Source organism: Xenopus laevis, chromosome 7S (assembly GCF_017654675.1).
Source record: "Xenopus laevis strain J_2021 chromosome 7S, Xenopus_laevis_v10.1, whole genome shotgun sequence".
Lineage (NCBI taxonomy): Eukaryota > Metazoa > Chordata > Amphibia > Anura > Pipidae > Xenopus > Xenopus laevis.
The window spans coordinates 78,163,224-78,175,955 of record NC_054384.1 but is presented as its reverse complement, the minus strand read 5'-3'; the positions used below and the strand labels follow the sequence as shown (position 1 = coordinate 78,175,955).

Genomic DNA, 12,732 nt, shown 5'->3' with positions numbered 1-12,732 from the left:
ATACTGTCATTTGATAATTAACGAAAGCAAGCCCTTTTTGTGAGTTTTGTGTGCAGGTTTCCAAAATGCTATCTAGAAATCCATTATCCAGCAAGCTCCAAATTGCAGACAGGCCATCTCTCATAGAGTCCATTTTAAGCAAATACTTTTTTGTAAATGATTTCCTTTTTCTCTGTAATAATACACATTACTTTGTATTTGACCTTATATAAGCTGCTTGTTAAAGTTTTAGTTTGGTCTTTATTTTTTATTCTTAAAGTTTATTTATTTGCCTTCTTCTTCTGAATCCTTCCAACTTTCAAATTGGGGTCACTGACCCCATCTAACACCAAATCCTATTTAAGGCTGTAAATGTACTGTTATTGCTACTTTGTATTACTCTTTTTTTTCTTATTCATATTCCAGTCTCTTATTGAATTCAGTGTATGGTTGCTAAGTTAATTTGGACCCTAGCAATCATATTGCTGAAACTGCAAACTGGAGAGCAAAAAAAAGCACAGAATATTTTGGATTCGGCCGAACCCCCAAATCCTTCGCGAAAGATTCAGCCGAATACTGAACCGAATCTTAATCCTAATTTGCATATGCAAATATGACTTTTTGTCACAAAACAAGGAAGTAGAAAAGGTTTTCCCCTTCCCATCCCTGACACGATTTCCCTCCCCGCCTCTAATTTACATATGCAAATCAGGACTTAAGTAGTTATTGTTGTTATATACATGGTAATACTTATAATAATTAGATTTCAAAACAATTATTTAAAGAAGAGAAGAGATGGATTTGCTCATACAAATATTCTTTCCTTTTCCTTGCTGTTTCCAAAATAATATTTGCTGGTAAATGATTGGTTGTTTCTGATGGCTAGCTAAATTACTAAACCCTATGCATCTTTAGGGCCATATTTCTTGCAGCAGTTAAAGGTATACTGTAAAGTAAAGTGGGAAAATAACATATCCAGGATTTGATGTACAATTAGGGGGTTGTTTATCAAGGACCGAATTTATCTCAATATTTCTAATATCCAACTCCGAATTCCCGAATGGACCTTATTTATGAAGAAAAAAGCCAGAAAAAACAGGGTCGGGCAAAACTCCAAAAATTTCGTAGCTTTCCCCGAAAACCCAGAATTGTTTGGAGTTTTCCCGCAAAAACTACAATTTTTTTGGAGTTTTCTTGCTCCAAATCCTTGAAATCATCTGATATCGGTACAGACATCAGCGCAGACACTGGGACCTTCCCCATTGACTTATACGGGACCTCGATTCAGAGTTTTTAGACCTCGAATAATTTGTATTTTTTTTTGCTCCGAAAACTACGAATTATTCAAGGTTCGGATATTCGGAGCTTGATAAATAACCCCCTTAGACTTAATACCTGCACCTTTTTGGAAGTGGAAAGCTCAAAAATGGATGCAAAGTTGTGCCTGTATTGCAGGTGAAAGATAATTGTGCCCAGACATTCTCTTTGCACTTATGGGAGTGATAGTGACCCTGCACAGTCTGCAGTGATGATATAATACAGAGGCTGACATATTGATGCCATGGCCAACTAAATATTACAGTTTTCTTCTTCACAACTGATGCAATTTCTTTCTGATTTTAATATGCAAAGTATGGTTTAGATTTTTGGTATTTGGCCAAATATTTTGTGGAAGATTCAGGTTTTTATTGAATCCAAACATTATGGATTTTGCACATCCTTACATCAAAGCTTTGTAAACTGTGGTCAGGGCCAAATCATTGTGTAAAAGTTTATCTGAGCTGCAGTTTGGACGGCTTTGAAGTGAATACTTAACTTGGGTTCTGGGCACTCCTATCATAGATGGATGACTGTTACAACAATGAATTTTTAAATAGCAATAATCTTATTATGAGAGGTGGGGCTTGAATTCTGACAATTTGAGAAAATCAGTTCTTTATTGTGCTGCAGAAACATTGTTATTAATGCTTGTGAAAACTAGCAAGATCTCACTTATTTTTGCAAGATCAGTTTCTCCCATCTGCCAATGAGGTTACAGATTCATTTGTCACATGTTCCACAAAGAAGTTAGCTGATGAGGGTTATTGGCCAGTTGTAAATTAAATAGTACATTCAAGTTTGATGGGGGAGTCCTGGAACATCAGTGATTGGCACATGCACAGTAGAGCATTTGGTGTATGTTCTGATGAGGGTTGAGGACTAGGTGGCACTTTACCGAAATACAGCTTTGACCCTATGTCATGTTATTCTACTGTAAATATGGCAACAACTGCTTGTTCTGAAGCAATCCATGCCACACAGAGTCTTTTATCCAAAGGCAAAACAACTACAGCCATGAAAGTGCAATTTGATCAATGTGTTTTTTGTTAAAAATGTTTTGTTTCCATAGGTCTAAGCTGAATTGTTTGTTGATATACCAGCGTTGACACCATACAAGTGAAATGCTTATTAATAGGGATGAGCGATTTTTTTCGCAGAGTTTCACCGCGGAAATGACACCCATAGACTCCAATGGGAGGGAATAAAATGTTGCGCGGCAAAAAAATTGCGCCCATAGACTTTAATGCATTTTGGTGAATTTTTGCCAGCGTCTAATTTTTGGCGAAACAGGTCAAATTCACCCATCCCTACTTATTAATGGTAAACATTCTTTCCTGTTCATGTTATTTTCCTCTGCCATGACCATATTTGCAACAGCCCAGGGGCTGTTTTATACACAGAAGCTGGCTGCCAATTTCCCCCTAGTTATGACAATATATGACAATGAGAAACATATAGAAACAATCCCTGTAATTAAGCATTTTACAAGCTGAAACTGAAGGATTTATGACTTAGCCATGAAATCATTTCCTTTGGAGGCACAGTGTGTTAGAATCAGCTGATTTGGACCAATATTATCACGCTGCAGTCCGGTGGAATAAATGCAGGACATTCAGTTATGTTGAAATTATATCTAAAGCTGTTTGTATCAGTTTTCACTTTTGCTCCTAAATGTAAAATCACATGATTGCCACAGTATCACAGGAGAGGCTAGTTTGGGGAAAGATCACTGTTTATAGAATAGGGTCAGGTCTGTGCTATTAGAACATTAGATCATTGTTGGTGTGATTTGCTTTCCACAAGAGCATTAGTGAGACTGGGCACTGATCAATATTTCCTCTAAGTCTAGCTCTTTCTATATTTTTATCTTTCTGCCCTAATAACATTAGTTAACCCTATCTAAGCCTCAGGGTGGACCCCCTCTATTAATTCACTAGGCAAGGTTTGTAACCATAACTGCTCTCATCTGCAGCCTAAACTGCACCCTTTCACTGCCAAGAATATGTAATTGTAAGTTATGGGACCTGTTATCCAGATTGTTCAGGACCTGGGGTTTTCCAGATAACAGATCTTTCTGAAAGCTGGATCTTCATATCTTAAATCTACTAAAAACAAATCGTGTAAACATTAATTAAACCCAATAGGATTGTTTCGCCTACAATAAGAAATAATTATATCTTAGTTTGTAGTACAAGGTACTGTTTTATTACCACAGAGCAAAAGTAAATCATTTTTAAAAATATGGATTATTTGGATAAAATGGAGTCTACAAGAGACAGTCGTTACGTAATTCGTAGCTTTCAGGATAACAGGTTTCCAGATAACAGATCCCATACCTGTATAATTTTCAGACGGTCTTCATTACAGTTAACTGTAAAAAGGTTTTCGAGGTAGATAATCTCTTTAAATTCTGGCTTTCATCGTCTTAGGTACTGGAACATGGGGCGTGTTGCATTTCACACGAAATTCCGTCTTTCCCTTTATGGCAGTGGTTCCAGCCTGCTTGGGAGGCTCAATGCCTTGGTTGGGGTGGCAGACTAGAGTCCAGTTAGGAAATATTTAGGAGAATTGCCTGTTTTCTTTCTTAGATTCTCCTGGAAGCCCATCTTAATGGTCATTTAAAGTGAGATTTTGTCACTGCCACCTCCCATTCATTTAAACACATGATAAACCTGTAATGTGCTTTTTAGCCTGAAATTGAATTGAAAAGTGCCCATACCTGCACCAGTCACGTGTTTCCTAAGTAAATGGCTGGTGACAGTGTCCATTTTGGTCACTACTGTGCCAGCTGGAATACACTTCACATTGTGCACATTAGAAAAACATTCTGTGCACCTGGATTTTCTTCTCTGGTACCTCTGACTTATGTTCTGTACATTTAACTCTAGGGTGAACAATTGTGCCTGGCTCTAACTCTTCCAAGCGTGAAACAGCACAGGAACTGGTTGTATCTGAATTCCTCAGCTCTGCTCAGAGTCCCCTTTAAGGGCAGAGACACACGTGGAGATTTGGGGATATTTAGTCACCCGGCGACAAATCGCCTCTTCTTTGGTTGACTAATCTCCTCGAACTGCCTTCCCGCCGGCTAGAATCTAAATTGCTGGCAGGATGGCACTCGGATAAGTTTCTTAGTCACCACCTGGAGCCTCCCAATTCTTAGGGCCTGGTGCACGTGCAACGGTTTCCACCATGTATCCGTTCACTCACAATTTTCAAATATTGACAGCACCAGTCATGGATTCCTTTGCTTAAAATGCCTTTATTGAGACATGGGCTCAGACCCCGATACACTTGCCAATGTTTCAGACCGCCATCGGTCTGGCACTCGGAGGCCTTTGTTTTCCGAAGATGAATAGCTCAGAGTATCTGAGTATCACCCGCCGGTGATTTAGATTCGAGCCAGTGGGAAGGCAGTTTGGGGAGATTAGTCGCCCGGAAAAAGGCCGATTTGTCGCCGGGCGACCTATCTTCCCGAATCTCCATGTGTGTCTCTGCCCTAAAGGCATAGGTTCAGTCATGTATAGAAAACAAAGGTCTTGTCTCGTTTCAAACAATAGTCTGTCATTTCTATCTGACCAAAGTTAAAGAGGGTAGGCAGCTGCATACCACTAACAATATGTTTTTCATTTTCAGGCGCATACCCATGTCAGGGAGAAACAATGGTCAATGGCAAACTTTCACCTTGTCTAACTATGCTAAAGTTTATGTCAACACGTCAGGCATATTTTTGGGGCGACATCTTATATTTACTAAATATTACTCCTTTGCAACTGAAGTGTGCTGAAATATCGCTGGCAGAAATATAGCCTATGGTTAAAATGGTTCCAGCAATAAGAAAATACTGCTGTATCAGTCAGTGAGCAATGCAATTAAACATAGATAGGGCAGAAAAGAGATGCCCACAACATTTCAACATTCCACATTAATAGGGAATAACACTGGCCACTGAACGCCATAAAGCATTGATGTATGTGGATTTGACAAAGATAATGAGATGCTAAAATGGCTGCTGTATCATAATAATTGTATTTGCCAGCTGACAATGTAACAGCGAATTTTCGTCATGGACAAAAGGGACATTTGGCATTTTAGTAAATATGCCCCACAGTAATAAATTAATTAAGGAATGTCTAATGCTAACTGTTACCCAAGCACAGTTTTCATAATAGTATTAAGACACACACCAACCTGTTTGTACCAGAAGAACAAACTTTTCAACATTTTTCTGAAATATTTTACTTTGTGCTTCCCAAGGCAAACACACAATTTTACAACCTCATTCTTCTTATGTGTTATATTTCATAATTTAAAGTCACATTTACCTTATCAGACACACCACAAATATTTTTCTTATTGTTAATCAACAGCACGAAGATGTTCTCCTTATGTAACCCTGTTTTTTTCTACTTTTTACAATGTATACTTTGAATCCCAAGTCTTAGAACCTTTAGGGGAATATTTCTGCCGTACATTTTAACAGCAGATATTCCCCATTAGATTTAAAGGGATACTGTCATGGGAAAAAAAAAATTTTTCAAAATGAACCAGTTAATAGTGCTGCTCCAGCAGAATTCTGCACTGAAATCCATTTCTCAAAAGAGCAAACAGATTTTTTTATATTCAATTTTGAAATCTGACATGGGGCTAGATATATTGTCAATTTCCCAGCTGCCCCAAGTCATGTGACTTGTGCTCTGATAAACTTCAATCACTCTTTACTGCTGTACTGCAAGTTGGAGTGATATCACCCCCTCCCTCCCCCCCCCCCCCCCAGCAGCCAAACAAAAAAACAATGGGAAGCTAACCAGATAGCAGCTCCCTAACACAAGATAACAGCTGCCTGGTAGTTCTAAGACTCAATAGTAGGTCTTTACTCAATAGTAAATACCCATGTCTCACTGAGACACATTCAGTTACATTGAGAAGGAAAAACAGAAGCCTGCCAGAAAGCATTTCTCTCCTGGCACAAGTTACATGACCAGGGGCAGCTGGGAAATTGACAATATGTCTAGCCCCATGTCAGATTTCAAAATTGAATATAAAAAAATCAGTTTGCTCTTTTGAGAAATGGATTTCAGTGCAGAATTCTGCTGGAGCAGTACTATTAACTGGTGCGTTTTGAAAACATGTTTCCCATGACAGTATCCCTTTAAGTGCACATTCACACAGGGATAAACTAATTGGTCCTATTTTGTTATGTGTAGCATTAGTTGCAGGTCTGTGACCCACATCTACCAACACTGCTACTTCGATCTGCCCCTTAGAATGGAATAGAATTGGTGAGAATTAGTGTTTAATTGGAAGTGAAGTTGCATGTTATTTTATTCCAGATAACCATCAAATACTATCCATGTAACTCTTGTCTTTTTGCCAGAGTTAAGGTGAACATACTCGTAGAGATCCGCTCATTTGGCGATATCGGGCTGAACGATCGGATCATAATGTATGCACTAGGGGCAGTTGGATCGCGTTAATGCATCAATGACCAGATGCGACCGTGATCCGATGGGATTTTTAACCCTGCCCGATCAACATCTGCCTGACTTTCGGGGAAGCCCGTTGGAGGGCCCCACACACGTGCCAATAAGCTGCCGACACGGTCTGCAGCTTTTATCTGCCCTTGTATGGCCAACTTTAGGAGTAGAAAGCAAAAGCACCTGCCTAGGGCACAACATTTTTGGGGTGGCTGGATGCAGTTGTTTATTGCATTGTATTGAAGTTTCATTATCCAAATCCAATGAACTATGAATATCAGCTTTATGTGTCTCCTCTCCCATTCTGTGTAAGGAAGAGCTATATCATGTAGGGTGTTTTGTTGTAGAAAACAGTTGCAGACAAACATGTCCCCCTGTCACTACTCTTAATAGAAATGAATAAAAATCTCCATATTGGATTCATATGTCTGGCAAACACACCTCAAGCGAGTGCTTTTGGGTTTATGTCTGCCTGTCACTACTCAGTGTGTGTTAATGTGGGCTTGTCATCCTAAGAAAAATATCCAAATTTCTATCATGTTAGTTGAGCAAAATAAACTTTACTCCCACTATATAAATGATTGAAATGTTGTTTCCATCAGTCTTGGAGTTCACAGCAGGAAAGCATGTAGTATTTGGTGGACACTGTTATTAAGGCATGTTTTGTATCACACCAAAATCTTGTCTGTGCAGGCTCCAGAATTATAGTGCATGTAAAGGAGGGAAATGTGAGGAGTGCCATAATATCTAGGAAAAAATAGATATGTGATAAATGAAAAGTGGAAGTAATTGCTGCCCCATGCCTCTAAGCCTCAAGCTTTAGTTATGGGTAAGGCAATATATGATTGACAGGTCATATTTTAAAATACATTTATAACAGGTATCGATGTTTAAATTTAAAAAAAAGATTTTGGGTGTCATGTTTTTATTTTTCAATTTACAACGTTATTTTATTATACAGAGTTTTTTTAAGTGGGTGGCAGGTCCCATTTAAGGACATTGTATTTCATTCATTTCCAGCAGGACTGGTGATTGGTGGACAGGGACAGGCCCGGATTTGTGGTGAGGCTACAAAGGCCCGGGCCTAAGGCTGCAAGTTGGTAGGTGCTTCACTATGACCGCACAGCCTAGGGGCACCGCTGCTGAAATCCAGCCCTGGACAGGGACTTTTCCATTACTGCTGTAGGGCATTGGAGGTAACATTCCTGTGTCTCAAAGCCCCAAGCCCATGTCTGCTGCAAAATCTGCCAGAAAACAATAATGATGTGGTAGTACAGGTATGGGATCTGTTATCCAGAATACTTGGGAGGTATGCATTTCTAGCCTTTCAGAGCATTTGTTTTTAGATGGGGTCAGTGATCTCAGTTTGAAAGCTGAAAAGAGTCAGAAGAACAAGGCAAATAATTCAAAAACTATAAAAAAAAATGAAGAGTTGCTTAAAATGAGCCATTCTATACATACTAAAAGTTAACTTAAAGGTGAACCACCCCTTTAAAATAACTTAATAAGAAATCATGGGAAGTCCAACGTCTCTTTGTAAAAAGTTTACATTCTCACTATGGGGTATATTTATCAAAGAGTGAAGTTAATAGTGAAGTTCCGCCACTAGAGTGAAATGCCGCCACTCTCCATTCATTTCTATGGGATTTTTATAGGCGTATTTATCAAAGGGTGAACTTTCACTTTCACCCATTGATAAATACGCCTTTCAAAATCCCATAGAAATGAATTGAGAGCTGCGGAATTTCAGAAATGGCAGAACTTCACTCTTTGATAAATTTACCTCTATATTGGTCATTAAATGACAAGTCAGTGTGAATCCCGCTTAGACAGCCAGTTTCAGCGCCCTCAACACATTTTGTTTTCCTTTGGCTTGAAGAATTCTCTGGGATTTTATAGGGCATATTTGGTCGCATATTCATTGTATTTGTTTCCCTTTTGTACAAAATTGAACAATGATCTGTCATTAGAGTCATCCCTAGTTAACCACAATTTTACGTGACTCACTTTCTGGCCACCAGATAGAAGTAGAGGGCATGGGCATTTCTCTGTTTTAAGACTCAGCTCCCTGGAAGAAGAAGTACAAGGAAGGAAGAAGCAGATGACGTGCGTTTGTGCTGTCTGTGAGTGTTTCTTTGGCAGTGTCTTAGCTGGTTGTTGTGGAACATTAGAAGTAGCAATCAGCAAATATACTGCCCTAGAAGTTCTGCACATTTGTAGCCATGGAAATGCCAGATGTGGACTTCAAGACAAACAAAACATACCAGCAAGAAGACTTCTCTACACAAGAGATTATATGCTAATGTGCACAATTGTATGTTTATTTTTTCTGTAAATAAAATGTGTCTTGAATTTCATATTTGGTGTTTTCCTATTTGGTGTTTTCGTTTGGTGTCTCCTGCTAATCGCACCCCATCATAACTATTGTTATTGACCTTTTAAGTTAACTTTAAACATCATTATTCATCTTCTGCACTTCATAGATGGTGATCCTATTGACTTTCCAATCAAAACTGGACAACAGCACTTCTTAATGATGCCGGCTTCCAACTGGCATTTAGACAACGCGAGAGTGCGAATGTCAAGAGGAAGAGTTTGCTTAAAGATACAGATGATTTAAGTCATTGATGTGTGCCAAAGTCATTGTTTAGAAATACAAGGAACATTCCCTTAAAAGTATGTGCAGTTTTCTTGCAGAAATGTAATTTCTAAAATTATAACTACATTATTACAAGCACCCTTCTCTGCAATGTTTGTAGGGACAAAACTTCAAGAAATGTTACAGGTGGTTTCCTAATAATTATAATACAAAACTGTTTGCAAGTTCCTGACAAAGGGGCGATTTTACTAAAGTGTGAAATTGAGCTTTCCTGAGGGAAATTCCACTGCTATCTATTCATTTGTATGGGATTTTCTATTCATTTGTATGGGATTTTCAAAGGCATATTTAACAAAAAAGTATCAAAGAGTTGGCCCTTTTATAAATTTGTTCCTAGAAAAGTGACTAGCTGGCAGCAGGATTTCTCAGTGGCAAGCTCTATTTCAACTTTTAAAGGAGAACTAAACCCTAAAAATGAAAATGGCTATAAATGCCATATTTGATATACAGAACTTATTGCACCAGCCTAAAGTTTCAGCTTGTCAATAGCAGCAATGATCCAGGACTTCAAACTTGTCACAGGGGGTCACCATCTTGGAAAGTGTCTGTGACACTCACATGCTCAGTGGGCTCCGAGCAGCTGTTGAGAAGCTAAGCTTAGGGGTCGTCACAAATTATCCAGCAGAAAATTAGGTTGCCATCTAATATAAGCTGATGTTACAAGGCTGGTTATTAAATTCTGATGTTAATTGCACTGGTTTCTGTGCTGCCATGTAGTAATGATCTATATTAATTAATAATCAGCCTCATATTGTGACAGTTATATTCTGTATGTACTGTATATTTTGAGTGGGTCCCTAAGCTCAGTAAGTGGATCAGCAGAAAAGAAGATGGGAAGCTACTGGGGCATCTTTGGAGACACATATCTTTATTGCTAAAGGGCTGTGGTTGCCTTGGGCTGGTACAGAATCCCAAAACATAATGTTTAACATTTCTAGTCTACTTCTTTAGTTAAGTTTTAGTTCTCTTTTAAATACCAGTATTGCAAGCAGTGGTGTAACTTAGTTTTGCCAGGCTCTCCGACAAAAAAATATTTAGAGGGGCCCAGTGCGAATTGTGAAGCAGACCTTGCAATCTGGGCTTCCTGGTCCTCCTCCTGAGACTGTGGGGTCTGCTTCCTCTATAGCAACAAGTTGCTCACCAGTCCCTTAGATGTTGCACTCAGTGGCCTTGAAACAGATGCTTATTTCCTGAATTCCTGGCTTTTAGTAAAATTTTAGTTGCATAAAAGCCATGTGTACTGCCAAACAGAGCCTCCTGTAGGCTGCAGTCCATATAGGAACTACCAATAACAAATCACTCTCCATATTTTGGACCTCTAGAAATCTTTTACATGCTTATGTTGCTCACTAACTTTTATTTGTATTTGAATGTGGCTCATGGGTAAAAAAGGTTGGGGACTCCTGCTCTATAGTTAACCCACTGGTTGCAGGAATATCATAATAATGCCACATAATAATGCCACCTAAAGAACAGGACAAAACTTTCAAGTAATTTAGCAAGCTGTTTATAAGAGTGCCAACAATCCAGGCTTATATACTTGTTTTACTCAATTTTTTTTTCTTCTTATATCAGCTCCGAAACACAACAATATGCAATACACATTCTGGCATTTTTTGGCAAATAACAGCATGTAAAATGTGTACATTTTATGACAAGCTTATTACAATGATTTCTATAGTAGTGTACAGTATATTTTGTGTTTTTACACCATATTGGAACATATTTGGTAATAACACGGCATAGAAACTGCACATGTGACCTAGACCTGAGCCCTCGCCTGGGAAGCGGTAAGCTTGAATATTTACACATTTCAAAGCAATGATGCAATTTAAACATCGGTGGGCCAATTCTGTGGTATAAAGATGTCTGTTATTCTTGACCTGTGACTCTACCCATAACATCCTGATTCTGGACATCAATAGGATTTCTACAGAAAACTGTATTAACTCCACAATAACATTCTTACCACTTGAAACTTGACTGATGAGTAATGTTCCTTATTTATTCATACTCTAACTGATTCATATGCAATAGCTTTTATATTGATATGTAGAGGGTTAACGGTTAAACTGATATGTAGAGAGTAACAGTTCCAAAATACATTACAGACCCTCTTAATTTTATACAAACGTTTTAAATTATGACTTAAAGGAACAGGAACACCAATAAATGAAAAGGTATTAAATAATGAAAATATAGTGTACAGGTTGCTGTGGACTGGTACAGCTGATGTGTTTGCTACGGAAACTCTACTACAGTTTATATAAACAAGATGCTGTGTAGCCATGGGGGGAGCCATTCAAAGCTGAAAAAGGAGAAAAGGCACAGGATACACAGCAGATAACAGATAAGCTCTGTAGTATACAATTGGATTCTTTAGAACTTTTCTGATATCTACTGTGTATCCTGTACTTGAATGTCTGCCCCCATGGCTACACAGCAACTTGTTTATATAAACTATAGTAGAGTTTCTATGGCAAATACACCAGTTTTACCAGTGCAGGGCAACAGTACATTATATTGCCATTCCTTTAAACACTTTTATTTGTTGGTGTTACTGTTCCTTTAACTTTTTTTAAATTGCTTGAACCCCTGATGTTGTCTGCCTTCCTTACCAATACATACATGAAAAGAATTATTTAAGGCCCAATTAGAAGTCATTTCATTTTATCTTTAAGGATCCTAAAAAATTTCCAATGCAAGTCTGAAATAGATGCTGTTCACCTATGTTTTTAAGTGATGAACTTCAAGTTATCTGCTGATGTGACCATACGCTCCAAACTGGATATTGCTATTGGGTTATTCATGTGTCAAGAAGGGGAGTCGGCAGATTAAACTTTTACTGCACTGCGCTACTAATATTTTTTTTCACATAGGGCAGAAACAGGCCCAATTTTTAAAGTGGAAAGGACAAAAGTAAAAAAACAATTGTGAAATTAAGTTTTTTTTTGTTTCTTGTACCCATGCATTTTGCCCCCAATAAATATGTTTTAGAGTGAAAATGTGTAACTTTTTGTAAAGAAATTATGATTAAAATATTTACTTCAGAGTTCTTGTCACTTTTTCTGCTTGCATGAAAGAATCTGTTATAATACAAGTTCATTGTAAAATGGCAATATCCCTTTAAGATTTTGTGATGTTCTATAAACTGTACTCAATTAAATCACAATCAAATAACATTTTGGTGACTAAGCAATCTGGTATCTCAAAGCCTTATATTCTCTATTTATAGTTGAGAATTAGCAATGTAATATAATTCTGCATATTTCTTGATATATGTCATGGATAATTTAGTAA

General features: G+C 38.0%; 1 long non-coding RNA gene across 1 annotated transcript in view; it reads left to right on the top strand.

Moving 5' to 3' along the window:
* The window catches only part of LOC108697627, a 39,803-nt gene extending 29,904 nt beyond the window's left edge, over positions 1–9,899 (top strand). Inside the window, exon 3 of the long non-coding RNA XR_001932460.2 lies at positions 9,257–9,899. This is a non-coding gene — a long non-coding RNA (uncharacterized LOC108697627). The remainder of the gene's footprint in view (positions 1–9,256) is intronic.
* Positions 9,900–12,732: the final 2,833 nt, after the last annotated feature.